This window comes from Mytilus trossulus, chromosome 7 (assembly GCF_036588685.1).
Source record: "Mytilus trossulus isolate FHL-02 chromosome 7, PNRI_Mtr1.1.1.hap1, whole genome shotgun sequence".
In the NCBI taxonomy this organism is placed as follows: domain Eukaryota; kingdom Metazoa; phylum Mollusca; class Bivalvia; order Mytilida; family Mytilidae; genus Mytilus; species Mytilus trossulus.
The window spans coordinates 65,755,005-65,771,256 of record NC_086379.1 but is presented as its reverse complement, the minus strand read 5'-3'; the positions used below and the strand labels follow the sequence as shown (position 1 = coordinate 65,771,256).

Sequence of the window (16,252 nt, the reverse complement as noted above, 5' to 3'; positions counted from 1 at the left end):
GGTCAACTCGAGAGTTTAGTAGATGGCGTCTTGGCTAAAGGAGTAGGTTCAGTAAGACCCCTTTTCTGCCTCAAAATATAGCAGTTTTACAAAATTGTGAATACGTAATCTTCTATTTATTGGTAAGTATCATGCTTCTGCTACATAAATGAGGGCTGTTTTTGTTAAATTTTAGACGAAATATTCCAAAAAGGTCACTTTTCAGATGGTTTTTGTCAAAATTGAAAATGACCGCATTCGTGTTCGTTCATAATATTTAAAAGTTATATTTGATGTAATGACATAACATATAAGAAGGTTGAAGATGAACACGGATGCGGCCATTTTAAATTTTGACAAAAACCATCTGAAATGTGACCTTTTTTGGAAAATTTGATAGATTTTTCATGTTTAAGCTTGAATCGGAGCGTTTTTAATGACTAAATCAGTTAAAATCTTTCACATAAACTAATTGAATCAATTAAAATAGACACTTATATATATTTTATCGTGTTTTTCTATGTAGTGATGTTATGCTATTGTTTCAGAAAAGGGGAGAAGGTTTGGGTCCATTAAAACGTTTAATCTTGCTGCAAATGTTTGCACCTGTCCTAAGTCAGGAATCTGATGTACAGAAGTTGTCGTTTGTTTATGAAATATGTACGTGTTTCTCGTTTTTCGTTTTTTTTTATATAGATTAGACCGTTGATTTTCCCGTTTGAATGGTTTTACACTAGTAATTTTGGGGCCCGTTATAGCTTGTTGTTCGGTGTGAGCCAAGGCTCCGTGATGAAGGCCGTACATTGACCTATACTGGTTTACTTTTTTTTAAATTGTAATTAGATGGAGAGTTGTCTCATTGGCACTCACACCACATCTTCCTATATCTACTTAAATGTCCAAAATCTTTCGTAAGATGAACCTGAAATTTAAGGACAAAATCGGCCCTTACAAGACCTACCCCTTTCACACGAAAAGAAACAACATCTTATTGAGTCCATGTCCTGTAAATTGTTAATTTGACATTTTTGATAGTTTGGAAATATTTTTACATTGTTGCAAATAAAATATGAGAATTTGAGTCTAATCGGTGAACATGAAATTGACAGCCAGTGCCCCTTTAAAGTGTCATTTAATATCGCGCAACTGTTTCAAAAGTTATTTAACATTTAATTCAACATTAATCGATCGCAGGTTTTTTCTTCTAGTCTTTCTTTTTGTCAAAATGATTAAAGAGTTCAAATATAAGAATTTGTATATCATGCTTTATCGTCTAATTGCATTCAACCGGGTTGGACTGTAGGGTTGACAAAGCTTTACAGACACGGCTTCCTTCGTCTTATTTTTTATTATAACCTGGAATTCGACATGAGTGGTCATCTCAGTTCCAGATTTAATGAAAACGAGATGATTCTAATTTTGAAATTATCAACCTAATGCCACCTCAGAATTTGGTGACAATTGTGGAAACAATCATTAATAAAGATATATGTGCAGAAAGTTGGTAACCAGGATTATATCGCAATACGTCTCTTCTTTATTTCTAAAACAATTCATCGGAAGATATCAATACCTCGGTGATAAATATTCCGTATAAACTTCACAAATAATACATCATGGTCTTGTGGTATAGATTCTCGGTACTGACGCTGTTTATCATCTTTATAACATGTTATGCTGTTATTCTATTTATCTTTGTATATAATAAACCTTTACTTTTCAGTCCAATTTTGGTTATATCTTTTTGGTGTGGCTCTGGATTTATACATCCCGTCATTGTGTTATTATTGGTCTATGTGCATTCTTGTCTGCCATTTGTGCTTGTGTGCTGTGTATACCTTTTTGGTTTTTTTATGCCATAGTTGTTAGTTTTTAAAATTATTGAGGTAATAACACAATGTTGACTGCTGCATCCCAATTTTTACACTATTACCTATCATGGCTGTTGAATTTGTTCCCACATTGTTTTAACTATACTTGAATGTTATGTGATTGTCATACAAGTAAGAGGTATAGCTAGCTATAAATCAGGTTTAATTGACCATTTTCTACATAAGAGAACGCCTGTACCAAGTCAGTTATATGACAGTTGTTTTCTATTAATTTTATGTGTTTGGACCTTTGATTTTGTCATTAGATATTTTGATTTTTGCTATCGTCTGATCAGTTTTTATCAAAAGTACTTAATAAAAGACAATGAGCATACAATACATCAAGCTTTAACAATAGTAACATCCATTACACAATTTCACACAATCAAGTAATTAAGTACTATATATCATTCTGAAATCTTCTTAGACAGTGTAACATTTAGCAGTATTTAGTGTGACTACCGCTTACAAATAATCCTACTTAGATTTTTTGTACATGCAATCAATATTTTATAAATGAATTCCGATCAATAAGAATTATTGGACAACTGTCTATTAGGATATATTCTTTTAGAAATTGGAAACGTGTGGTTTTTTTTGTAGCAATTTTCAAATCATTCATATTTTTTTTTTCACATTCATACTACAGAAATTGGAACATAATCCATTATTAGAAGTCTACCTGACAGTATGTGCATATCCATTAGAATCTGTGTTACTGTTGATTTGTTGTTTTCCTCTTATAGTTGATGTGTTTACCTCAGTTTTAGTTTGTAACCCGGATTTGTTTTCTCTCAATCGATTGATGACTTTCGAACAGCGGTTTACTATTGTTGCCTTTATTGGTACGTGTTGAATACTATTTAGGTTCAAAAGACGGTGCACCGTCGTTATTGGCGATGTTCCTGTATGGCTATCTTAACTGTACAGAATCTCAATGCACTACTTTATCTGGCATTAACAAAAAAAGCTTGTCTTTAAAACAATAAAGTTATGTATTTCTGTTGAAAGGTAAAATACATCCACAAATCCTATTTTTAGGAAATATCAGAAAATTCAACCTCAGCTTAATTCAAAAGTAGCACAAGATGGTATATATTTCATTAGATATTTGATCAAATCAGACAAAAAAGCCTACATGCAAATTTTCATAAAAAAATCATTATTGGATCAAAACTGTATCGTATGGCATAAAACCCTGTGTTTTTATTATTATTTGTCATTTGTCGTTCAATTATACTGTCTCTTTAACAATTGGAACATAGTTTGACTTTGATTGGTTTTTTTCGGTCCTACTGGTGTGACAAAATTGTCGAAACGGTAGAGCTAAAGTCAGTGTTCTGCTAAAGTTTCGTTTTAAAATTGTGTTATTTATGTCAGCAAAATCATATATTAATCATACCCAACAATCATCAATTCTGGTATATATGGAAAAAAAATAGATAGTCAAGATATCACTCTCAATAATGTTAAATAACAAAAAAACACATTACAAATTATATCAACAGGAAACGAATGGACAAGAACTGTCATATTCCTGACTTGGTACAGGCATTTTCAAATGTAGAAAATGGTGGATTAGACCTGGTCCTATAGCGCTAACCCTCTCACTTAGTTGATATAGTAGAGCCTTTGATTTTGTCAGGTTTAATGAACTTCTCTCTTTCTAAATTTATCTTTTGTCGGTATTTAGTTTATAATTTCCCCCATTGTAATTGAAAAGTTTAATAACACCAGTTGTTACCTTGATGACAATTTGCTTGAAGTCTTAAATAATTCTATAATTGTGCACCTGAAATTTATCCAAACGATTTTATTTAAAGTCATAAGAAACCTCAAATTAAAAAAAATAATGCATATGTTTTTTTATAACTCAATGGGTAGTTTTCATTATAAAACTTATATACATATACTTTTTTCTGAAGAAAATTCCTCAATTTATTCATATTTAGAAGAAGTTTACTTTATTTTAACTATATCTATATTTACATGTTAAACACGTACTCAATTTCCATGCTTTATTGTTGACTTTTGTCGATTGTTGACAAACAGGTGACAAACGTTAAACTTCGGCTTCAAAACTCGAACATTGATTACCTGCCATATTTTCACAACAACACGAACGATTGAAAAAATAATGACAATTATACGAAATTTACACGAAAAAAATTATAAATTCGTGCACAGAAGACTAAGTTTATGATGTTTGTATGTATTGGTTCAAGAATTGGAAGAACATTATTTTTCACCGGTCACTCGTTTCTTATGACTTTAAACAAATTCATATTAACAGCCAATATTTTTTATTGTTCTTTTCCTGGTTTTCGTTCCTTATTGTTAATTATTCTTTTACACGAACTTATTTGGACGTTCGGAATCAAAGGAATTGGTAAGAATATCTTAAGGTGAAGCACAACAAATGCTTTTGCGCTTGGTTTTTAAAATTTACGAAATAATCCATTCTTTTTTTAATAGATACACTCTGAAAATTGTAGTCTTACTTGTTATCTGCTCTATGATCGGGTTGTTTTTGCTTTAACAAATTCTCAATTTCCATTCTCAATGTTATTAACAATGTTAATCCTTTCAATTGTTAATATATTGTTAACCTGTTTTTGCTATTCTCTTATCTGTAGAGACGGTGATTTTGCCGACTGCCCGTCGAATTTTTAAAAAGCTTAAGGTAGATCACCAGTATAATTTTTTTGAGACAGATTTTTTTTATAATTTGCCAAAATGAAGATTTTACTATGCTCTTTTCAAAAATTTAATAAAAAGTATGGATCACCGTGCTATTTTTCAAAATTGCAAAAATTTGGTTAGTTTGTTCATGAAAAAACACATAAGTGTGCATTAAAAAAGTTCTATGAGATAGAATTTTGAAATAAATTGTGAGAAGAAAGGTTTCATAATATGTTTGAAGAAAATAAAAAGAAAACATGGTGTCACCGAACTTGTTTTCTTGCTTCAAGTAAAAATAAAAAAAATTCCCTATTAGCCCAGTATAAATTTTGTACTAAAAGAGTTATCTCCCCTTAAATGGCTTATTTGGAAAAAAAAATAGTTTAAAACCCCCAAAAAATGATATTTGATAAAATATTTTGAATGAATCCATTAATAAACAGGTTTTCTTCAAATAGAAAAACAGTCTGACTATTGAATGACAATTCTGTCTCTAAATTGGCAGATTTAGGCAAATAACTAGACCGATTTCGTACTGTGATTGTAAAATCCAAGATGGCGGTATACCATCAATCTACCTTAATTGTATCTCAAATAACGTCCAACAGTGCAAATTTTATAAATAACAAATATGTACAATGTTTTCTTTATCAAATTCTTCAATAGTGTATTCATTTATGTCTCCGATATTTAACAGTCATTTATAGAGGATACCGTCTTGAAAAACACTGAAATCATTATTTATGTATAATAATAAATGAAACCATGTTTCTAAAATGTCTAATGTCATGGATAAAATTAAATTGTTAGACTTCACGAGTAATTGCAATTATAAAATTATTAAAATGAGCTTACTGGGCTAAATGATGGCTAGAAAGTGAAGCCCTTGAAAACCCCAATGGATGGTGTAAAACCTTATAAATATTGATGATAAACAAAAGAACGTTGCAATATTTTCCCGCTTTTCTATGAGAAATGTGGGAAAATACTATTCATGGTACTTACATTGATTTTGTTTCGGAAAAAATATAACCAAACTAAATATGTATAACTTAGGGTGAATAAAGCTCGTTTGTCTTTTATTCTGTTGATATTTTATATTTGTAGATCGGGATTAAGCAACTGAAGTATTGCCATTTGAATTGGTTTTTTGTACATTTGTCATTTCGGGGACTTTTGTAGTTGATAAAGATTATAAAACAATGTTGACTGGTGGAATTTTGATATTTTTACCTATTATGTTTGTTTGTTTTGTTCCCGCATTGTTGTTAATATAATCGAATTTGATGCGAGATGTTTAGCTAGTTATAAAACCAGATTCAATCCACCATTTTCTACATAAGAAAATGCATGTACAAAGTCAGAAATATTACAGTTTGATGTGTTTGAGCTTTTAATTTCGCCATTTCATAAGGGACTTTCCGTTTTGAATTTTCCTCAGAGTTCAGTATTTTTGTGATTTTACTATTACTATGCAGTATCGGTTTTGCTAACTAGGAAAGCCCGTAGTGTAATCTGTTATTGTTAACTTCTATGTTAGTTGATCTGTGATCGATTATTGTCTCATTTTCTTATTTTATATCAGTGCTTAACATTAAACAGATGTTGTTTAAAGACGCCATAGAAAAGCATAATTTGGAGGTACAAAGGAAAGAATAATCAAACAATACATTTATTATGTAAATATAAAAAAAAACCATAGTAAAACAATCTGGTTAATTCATCTGTTATTTGTGGTGGCAACATTTTTAAACTTCTTTTTAATTCCAAAAAACACGTCATATGATGAGACCCTGAATTTAACGCTTCATCAACTCCACATATAAATGATAATACATACCAATACCAGGTAAAAGATATATAGAAAATAAAAACTTTCACAAGTTATGATGACAACTAAAAATGGCGAAATTGTACATTTAAATAAAAATTCTTAATTTTTCTCGTTTAACATCATTTTTTAACATATGTTTTGTTTGGTCCAAAAAAGTATGTAGTTGCCCAAAAACAACTCTATATTTGAAAAGATTATATAAAACGCCATGCAAAATATGCTTTAAATTATTCTTGGGTTTCCTGTTTGCGCACATTTTTTACACACAGTACTTATGAAAAGAAAACTGAATCAATCTTATCTTATATATTTATATTTCTTGATGTTTATTTCGGTACAAATAACAATATTTTTTTGTCTTTAGATATATAAGTACAACCATTGATAAAATAGATTATGTGGGGGGAAAGGGTTATTGTAAGAATTCAACATGGTTCGTTTCAACAATTCAAACAAGAATTTTCTATGTGTTTATCTGTTGCCAAAAGAGAGCTGTTCCATTGGACATCTCAGATATAAAAAAAATATTGTATTTCTAGTACAGTATTATGGTGTAATTGATACTCCTGTAAGTTGCATTGTTTTTTTTAAAGTAATTCAATCTATTACTCTCCCGAATCAATAATATATCATGATGGTTCCAATACTAAATTATCTCGAAATTGATTTCTGTTAAAGCAGATATGATTGCATGTATATCTATTTCACATCTTTCATATAAGTTATTCATAATTTACTACCAAAAGCCAAAGATAAATTTGTTCCCGAATGAATGTTGATGTCTGTCTCAGGAATTATCAATATCCTAAATATAATATGTGGCTGTCTTTCTTACCAAGACATACAAGGTAAAAATAAAATTATTATCAATTATACCAAATAACATGACTTAAAGGAGCACTAACTATGAGATATAAAACAAATCAAATGTATCATTTTTTGGGGATCAATTATTAATAAAATGGAAAAAGTGAAATAATAATTCGCTTTTAGCAGCCAATATGGTTCAATTTTGTCAAAGTAAGCTAAAAAAATAACATTGATTAAGAATTATTCACTTGCAAGTCAATAATTCGACCTCATTGGAACCGTATAAAGTTCTGGTTATATTTTGATTTTATTTTATTTACAACATAACGCAAACTTTTTTCTTTCTGTCAGACGTTAAAAGTGAACAAAAATACCAAATGGAACAGGTCTCTACTAAAACGGTAGTAAACAGTGGAATATATGTTTCAGCTAAAGCCTAATCATGATACCCCATTATTATCCCTTTTGGGACTTTCACATATAAAAATTGTTTCGTTGATTTTTTATTGGAACAAAAAAAAAATAAGCATCAAACATGGGACCGTTAACAAAAACAAAATGTAACCAATTATTTTAACAATAATTTCAAAGTAATACTTTGAAAATCACAGAAAAAATCAAGCTTTCGGTGTGACATTTTAGCATTATACTAGTACATAAAAACTAAAATTATGACTTTAAAAGAATTATCGATATATTAAACTTTTAACCTTAAAAAACGGCATATGAATATATTAATGTGATTCTTCTAAACATGCCAGACCAGAAACTTACCTTAAACTCCTTGCACCTTAATGTATAACCTAAACATACGATTTTTTCAATATGAAAACGAAGTTCGGAAGAGAATACATTGTACTGAAAGCTTTGGTCTGATCTTTTTAGCTTAAACCAAAAATACATGGTTTTGCATGTAAATCACCCGAAGATAGGTTGAGCATGTGTGTAAATAAAACTATAAAACCGTTGGTATTATGATTAAAACTAACACATATATGTCATTATATTATAGATGAACTCAAACTTTTAATTGAAACAAAACCTCAGAAAAAAAATATAAACATTAAATAATTGTCTGAAATAACTTTGGAAACAAAACATGTTCATTTATGCAGGTATAGACTGGAAGACTGACTTGTTGGGAACATCATACAATGGAACATTAAGTGTTACAGTCTCAGGACGTATGTGTCAAGCATGGGGATCTCAGACCCCACATAAACATTTATTTACCAAAATATCCGACCAATATAACTATTGCAGGAATCCTTCGCTAGACTATCCTGGACCCTGGTGTTACACAACAGATCCTTCTGTTAAATATGAATATTGTCCTATCTATTTATGTGGAGTATGTAAGTAGTTGAATAAATATTTTAAAATTTCATCATTATTAAGTCTTCAGTAGACGAAATCATGTTGATATCGCGCGTCTGGCGTACGAAGTTATAAACCTGGTACTTTTGATAACTATTATGAGTATTTTAGCAGTGTTCTTTATATTGCTTTACATGTGTTTGCTTTATTCACGAGTTTTATAAGATTTAATTTTCAAACATGCGTACGCACAGTGCATTCAAAAGGACGGTATTGTTATCATTTTGCTTTCACGCTATCAAGAGAAGCGTCACAATATATGTACTTTTTTTCTAAACTATCGGACCTGTTAGACAATGGTATTGTGCAGTTTCGACGAGGATTTGAATTTAAACTGGGGTCCATCTTTCATGTACCAATGAATTATTGGACTAGTTCGATTTCTGTAATTTATTCTTACATACTTTTGATTTTTTAACCCTGTCTGCGCTCATTGCCTATGTAAAATTTAAAATTGTTTATAATCCAGGTACTTTTGATAACTATTGTATGCACATTGAACGACAAATTTATGTGACGTATATAATTTTTCTGACGTCAGACACTCAAATCAATCCATGTGTTCGTAGATAGTAGATGTTGTTGTGTCCTGTTAAATTGTTATACGATGATGACTGATGTTCCCATATTTTGACTATTTTATTGATTGTGACTGTTTATTTAACGCATCATGTAAATGTAACGGAATTTGATGAGACTGTTATTAAAGTGAGAGGGTTAGCGCTATAGAACCAGGTTTAATCCACCATTTTCTACATTTGAAAATGCCTGTACCAAGTCAGGAATATGACAGTTCTTGTCCATTCGTTTTTGATGCGTTTTGTTTTTTGATTTTGCCATGTGATTATGGACTTTCCAAATTGATTTTCCTCTGAGTTCAGTATTTTTGTGATTTTACTTTTTTTTTTATATGTCTTTTACAATTAACGTTATAATTCTGGATCTTCCACGTGCTCCAAAACCTACCTACGATAGGTATGTGTGAATCTGTTGTAGATACTAAAACATTCCAAACTACATACAAACTAAAATTTCCTCTCACTAAATATTTCAAAGTTTGATGACTATGTTCGATGTTGGACGTATATATCCCATCGTACTTGAAATATGGAGTATATCTCCCAGTTCATACATTATTCCGGAGCTGAAATTTCATATAATGTCAATTTGTTTACGACTTATGAGTGTCCTATTATAACTTTCCGCTTCTCTTTTTTGTGCATTATATTTATCTTACGCATTTGTATTGCCTAGATTGTAGTGGTGGATTTTTCAAATGTGACGACGGGGAATGCCTACAAGAACATCTTAAATGTAATGGATTTGAGGATTGCTTCGGTGGAGAAGATGAACTGAACTGTTATGATGAAGGTATTTTGTAATATCGTACAGTGAAGTTCGTAGAAGGGATTTATTATAGTATACCGTTGTTCGTTTGTCCCGTCATTCCACGCCACGTTCGAAAGCAAGAGATAATAGCTTACAATGTTTAGTATCAAATTTCATGATGCTTGTATGGAATTGTTGAATCGGTGTCATTCATTCGTTTCGAATCATTGTTTACAAATCAAACAATAGGGTGAGTATGATTGGATCCAATTACTTGAAATTGTAGGCTATTGTTGGAATTAGGAACAATAAGCTACTTTTCATTTTTAGAAATGTCTTTGTGATCTAGAACCTGCAATTACTTTTTACATGTTGCGCACTTATTCGAGTATGCTCACAATATTCCATTTTCTAATTAAAAAATGCGGTTTTTATTTAACAGACGTTTCGTGTGCTCCTGATACTGGTGTTAATTCGCATTTAATAAATGTTACACTTTGTAAATACAACTACAACCATGCCTTTTGTGGAAAGATGTATAATATTCGTATAGTTTACTAACTGGTTTCCTGATATAACCTCTATGTTTTATTTCATGGTTACATAACTTGGAACTGTTACCAGCATAAATACAAATGGATAGAGGCGAAAATGAATTTTAAGCAAAACTCTTCAAAGTTCGGGGCATATAAACGTGGAAAATATGCCACATAGCTCTATATCATGACTATTGCAATACATAGTACTGTATATCAACTTTCCATTCTAGGATGAAATAAAAATAAGAAACGTGATAAAAGGGAAAAAATGGAAAATGAAAAAAACAACTTTCGTATTTTTTTGTCGTCATTTATTTTATAAAGCTTCCCGTCTGAAACTGAGATATTCAAACTTATTAAAATTACATTATAATCCTTGTTGATATTAGATTTATTAAAAGCCTGTTTCCTTTAATAATTTGCTTCAGTAAACAATCTGTTTAATCTAAAGTAAAAACATTATCAATGTAACTGTAAGTTTAGACGGTTCTTTTACGAGGTTTGGTTAGAAGATGTGATTCGTTATGTGTTTTCTGATCGGATTATTATCTCTTTGCACATATCCCATTTTCATTATCATTTTGTTTAAAATGCTATGTAGTGTGCAGTATAGGAACTTCACAAATGTTTACTGAATAGAACGGACAATAAATAGTATGTGACTAAAACATCCAAATAGTAAATATATATTTTCAAAGATAATTTATTTCATTATTTTCCAATGATTTATTAAAAAAGTTAAACATTCATTCATGAAGTTAGGAAACAAGTAATAAGGTTGCGATGAAACGATATTTGAAGGGCTGTTAATGTTGGCAATGTATATATCGTAAGAAGAGGCATGTTAAAAGTTGAATTGTTAACTCTAGTTTTCTATCATAACGATTTGATGATATAACATTTTTTTCCCCGAAATAATTTATGTTTCGACATCAGTTATATTTAGATTATAAAATTGTATGCACTTTTATGATAAATCAGGCAACACCGTTGATTTTAATTCTTTTTATAAATTATAGTGAACGAGTGTATGGCAGAAAGCACGGGACTTACATACAGAGGACTTGTCAGTACGACACGAGCAGGAGACAAATGTTTGCGCTGGACAGATACAACTTTCCAAAGACAACAAAACCACACTTATTGTCGAAATTTTAGCGCGAAACTGAAAGGTCCATGGTGTTTTATATCTTCTGATGACTGGGGTTATTGCGAAGTACCTCTATGTGGTAAGATATGTGACTGTTGGTGCCTCTATTCCAATCATCGAAAAAATGTGATTATGTGCACTGTTTTTATCTTAATCTTAGTCACACCTTCACTGCAAAATACATGGTTATTGTTAAATAACATGTGATATAATTGCCCCGGAAAAACAATCAATCAGAGTCAAAGAAGCGGCTATAAGAATATAAAGATCCACCAGAAACCATAATAACATAGAAGTTAACAACTCTAAGTTGCCATACGTCCTTCAACAATGAGAAAAACACATACTACATACTTGTTATAAGATTTTTTCAAACGAGATAAATAACGGCCTGATTTCTGTACAAAACAATTAACGAAAAACACATGTTTTACAACAACAACCACTGATTGACTGGCTCCTGACTTGGGCCATACATGTTCTTTTAAAAAGATTTGCTATAATGTCGTGAGAATCTCTTGGTGGATATTTTAGGGGTGGTTTTTAGTTTGGAACAATGAAACAACTGTTGCTCAAGAATATATGATCATTTCTACAAATTCCTAAAAAAAATACCACTTTAGTCTTATGCATACCGTAATAAGGGTATGATTGAACACATTGTCTACAGACATTTCATCAACATTTGTGGCGACTTTAATACAAGTTCATGAGATTTAGTTGTATAAAATGTTGAAAACCTTACAACATTAGAGGGGTGCCATAAGGATATGCTCAATAACTTGATCACAAATTACTTTTCGAAAAAAAACCACACTTGCGCCCTTAAATCTCGTAGAACTCTGTATGTTACCAAACTCATGAGATTGACCCGTTAGATTAAGTTTAATATGTTGAACAATTGTAACATTGCTAGGTTTATTTTATCTAGAAAAGCAAAGAGAGGATGATTGTGAATTAGTACGACAATATCGTAAGTTGACATTTGAAATTATGCCGTATTTTCAATTTTGTGATATTGAAAAGGATCAATAATTACTAGTAAATGACGGATAATTCTAGAAGACATCAAAGTATCAATTAAGAATATATGTTTAGATAAATAAAAATCTAATTAAAATATTGATCTCTGATTACGTTATACTACATATGAGCTTAGATTGGAAAAATTATAAACTGCATTGTATTGCCATTTCATTTTGGTATATAAGTAAAAGAATAAAAAAAAATGGTAATGTTATGTATTGTAAAGAGGTCTGACAAAGCGTATATATGTTTTTTGATTCGAGATTCCCTCTAGAATGATAATCTTGCTTTTCCAATTATTAAAATTAAACAAATATTCAACAAATAGTGTGTATAAAACGTGTATAATGGAATTATATCATGTATCATTTCCTATCATATTAGACTCGAAACTTGAATTCAAATCTCGACACCATAATGCCAAACACATTTCTAATTTTTTATAAGTTTGAAAACAAATTTTTCCAAAAAAGTTGTATAGCAGTGAACTGTGGAAAAAACTAGGTTTAATTCATATTTTAAACGCAAAAAATGATTGTTCAGTAAACCACTAGAAGCTATATTATAAAGTGTGATGTGTGTCAATAAAGCCATTCAGGTATAAATCGTAGACATATATGTTAAAGCCAAAAAAATAATCATTTCATGAAACAAAGCAAACATTTTCATTGAAATATAATATAGGGAAAAAATCATTTGACGATTGTATTTCAATAACCGTGTAAGTCAATCATGTTTATTTGTGTAGGTATAGATTGGAAGACTGACTTGTTAGGAGCTTCATACAATGGAACATTGAATGTTACAGTATCTGGACGTATCTGCCAAGCATGGGGATCTCAGACCCCACATAAACACTTATTTACCAAAATATCCGACCAGTCTAATTACTGCAGGAATCCTTCGTTAAACTATCCTGGACCCTGGTGCTATACGACAGATCCTAATGTTAAATATGAATATTGTCCTATATATTTATGTGGAGTATGTAAGTAGTTAAGTAAAAAATAAGCTGTGTGACTGTCATGGCTTCCATATTCCAAAGAGCATCGTTATTCATTGGTTTAAGAACACTGATTGTTCGTAAATATGCACAAAAAGGGAGAAGATACAATTAAAACTTTAAATCTAGCTACAAATGTTTGCACCTGTCCTAAGTCAGGGATCTGAAGTACAGTAGTTGTCGTTTGTTTATGTAATTTATACGTGTTTCTCGCTTCTCGTTTTTTATATAGATTAGACCGTTGGTTTCCCCGTTTGCATGGTTTTACACTAGTAATGTTGGGTCCCTTTATAGCTTGTTGTTCAGTGTGACCCAAGACTCTGTGTTGAAGGCCATACATTGACCTCTAATGGTTAACTTTTATAAATTGTTTTTTGGATGGAGCGTTTCCTGATTGGCACTCACATCACATCTTCCTAAATCTACATATACTGCTTCTATAGGTTTGTCACAGTGAACCAATCTAGAGAAGACACCTAACATATAAGCTTTTCCTAAATTATTGACTGTCTGGCATCTTTCTCCCCTCAGAGGAGCATGTTTTACATTTTGGTTTATTTTTAGTTGAGATTATGAAAACATTAACATTCGAACCCTACACATACCCAAATGTTATTACACCGGTTGAAACCTCATCCATTATAATGGCTTATTAGAATGTCACTCTAATTGATCATGTATTTTTAAAAAGAAGTGGTACTAATGTGAGTAAGGCTTGATAATAATTATGGCTAAAAAATTAGGGTATACTAGATATGAGTAAAATTCTAGTATCAAGCCATATAAGTAACCCTATAGTTGACCAACTAATTTGTTTTCCCTTTATCCACAAAAAAGCTGATGTCCAGTTCACCACAGGTTTTTTTTTTTTGTCGTTTGAAAATACTTGTAACATTTCTTAACATTTACGGAAAAACTATCTGTATAAAAAAAAGATGTGGTATGATTGCCAAAAAGAGATCCACAAGAGACCAAGTGACACGAAATTTAACAACTATAAGTCTTCAACACTGAACAAAGCCCTTGAAAATGGTTATTGGCAATTTTCATTTATTTTAAGTCAATAGGCACGTTGTGTTACCCTCACAAAATTTAACTTTTTTCTACCACCTTCAATAATAGATATGGCTTTCTTCACCTCATCTCTTTTGTTTGGGTGTATCATTAGTAATCCATTTCAAACCCCAAAAGAAGTTCTCGAAAATCTACATTTGTATATATAATTGCTACGATTATTTTGAAGAAGAAAAAAATCGAATACTAGAATTCACATATGCGTACACCTAATTTATTTACTTCTTATCATTTCGTTTAAGTTTTTTTCTCAGCATTTTCAGTATCGTTTTTTTTTTTTTTATAAAGCCATATGTTTTATCTTTACAAACAACATTGTCTCTCTTTCTTATTTCAAAATCAAGATTTTCAAGATCAATATTTATGTTATATACGAGTAAAAACTTCTGATATATTTCTGCTTGACTTTTTTTAAACTAATGAGTTTTTCTGCATCTATCCCATTTGTTTCGTTCTAGGTTGACAAACATAATCGGTGTTCAACAACGTCACCTCCGGTTTCTATTTTTTTAAGGAAATGTCATGGGCTCTGTTTCTGTCACCAGTCGTTTATCTTCAAGCCTTCCCAAAAAGAATCATCAATTTGCCTTCTTTGTTTTATGTTATTAATTTTGAAAATGAGACTCGGATAAGAAATGCCTTTACGACAAAAGAGCTTCCTAATTGTGAAGTTTTCACCTTCTCATGTAGCAACATTCTAGCAGCACTTTCATACGGAGCAGATATCTCCCAGTTGATACGATATTCAAGCTTTGCATTTTCTGTCATGATTTCCTTGGTAGAGTGTAATTGCTTACAAAGAATCAATGAGCAGATACCAGATGTGGTCATGGCGTGCTTAAGTTTCCCCAAAACATGATATTAACCCTAGTTTATGGTAGGGTTAGTATTACTCAGTCTTAAGTTTCCCCAAAACATGATATTAACCCTAGTTTATGGTAGGGTTAGTATTACTCAGTCTTAAGTTTCCCCAAAACATGATATTAACCCTAGTTTATGGTAGGTTTAGTATTACTCAGTCTTAAGTTTCCCCAAAACATGATATTAACCCTAGTTTATGGTAGGTTTAGTATTACTCAGTCTTAAGTTTCCCTAAAACATGATATTAACCCTAGTTTATGGTAGGGTTAGTATTACTCAGTCTTAAGTTTCCCCAACACATGATATTAACCCTAGTTTATGGTAGGGTTAGTATTACTCAGTCTTAAGTTTCCCCAAAACATGATATTAACCCTAGTTTATGGTAGGGTTAGTATTACTCAGTCTTAAGTTTCCCTAAAACATGATATTAACCCTAGTTTAGGGTAGGGTTAGTATTACTCAGTCTTAAGTTTCCCCAACACATGATATTAACCCTAGTTTATGGTAGGGTTAGTATTACTCAGTCTTAAGTTTCCCCAAAACATGATATTAACCCTAGTTTATGGTAGGGTTAGTATTACTCAGTCTTAAGTTTCCCCAAAACATGATATTAACCCTAGTTTATGGTAAGGTTAGTATTACTCAGTCTTAAGTTTCCCCAACACATGATATTAACCCTAGTTTATGGTAGGGTTAGTATTACTCAGTCTTAAGTTT

General features: G+C 31.0%; 1 long non-coding RNA gene across 1 annotated transcript; it reads left to right on the top strand.

Moving 5' to 3' along the window:
* The first annotated feature begins 11,453 nt into the window (after positions 1-11,453).
* On the top strand, positions 11,454-13,562 carry LOC134727215 (uncharacterized). Its single transcript, XR_010108737.1, has 3 exons — positions 11,454-11,650; positions 12,503-12,544; positions 13,346-13,562. It is a non-coding gene; the product is annotated as an uncharacterized LOC134727215 (long non-coding RNA).
* The last annotated feature ends 2,690 nt before the right edge of the window (positions 13,563-16,252 follow it).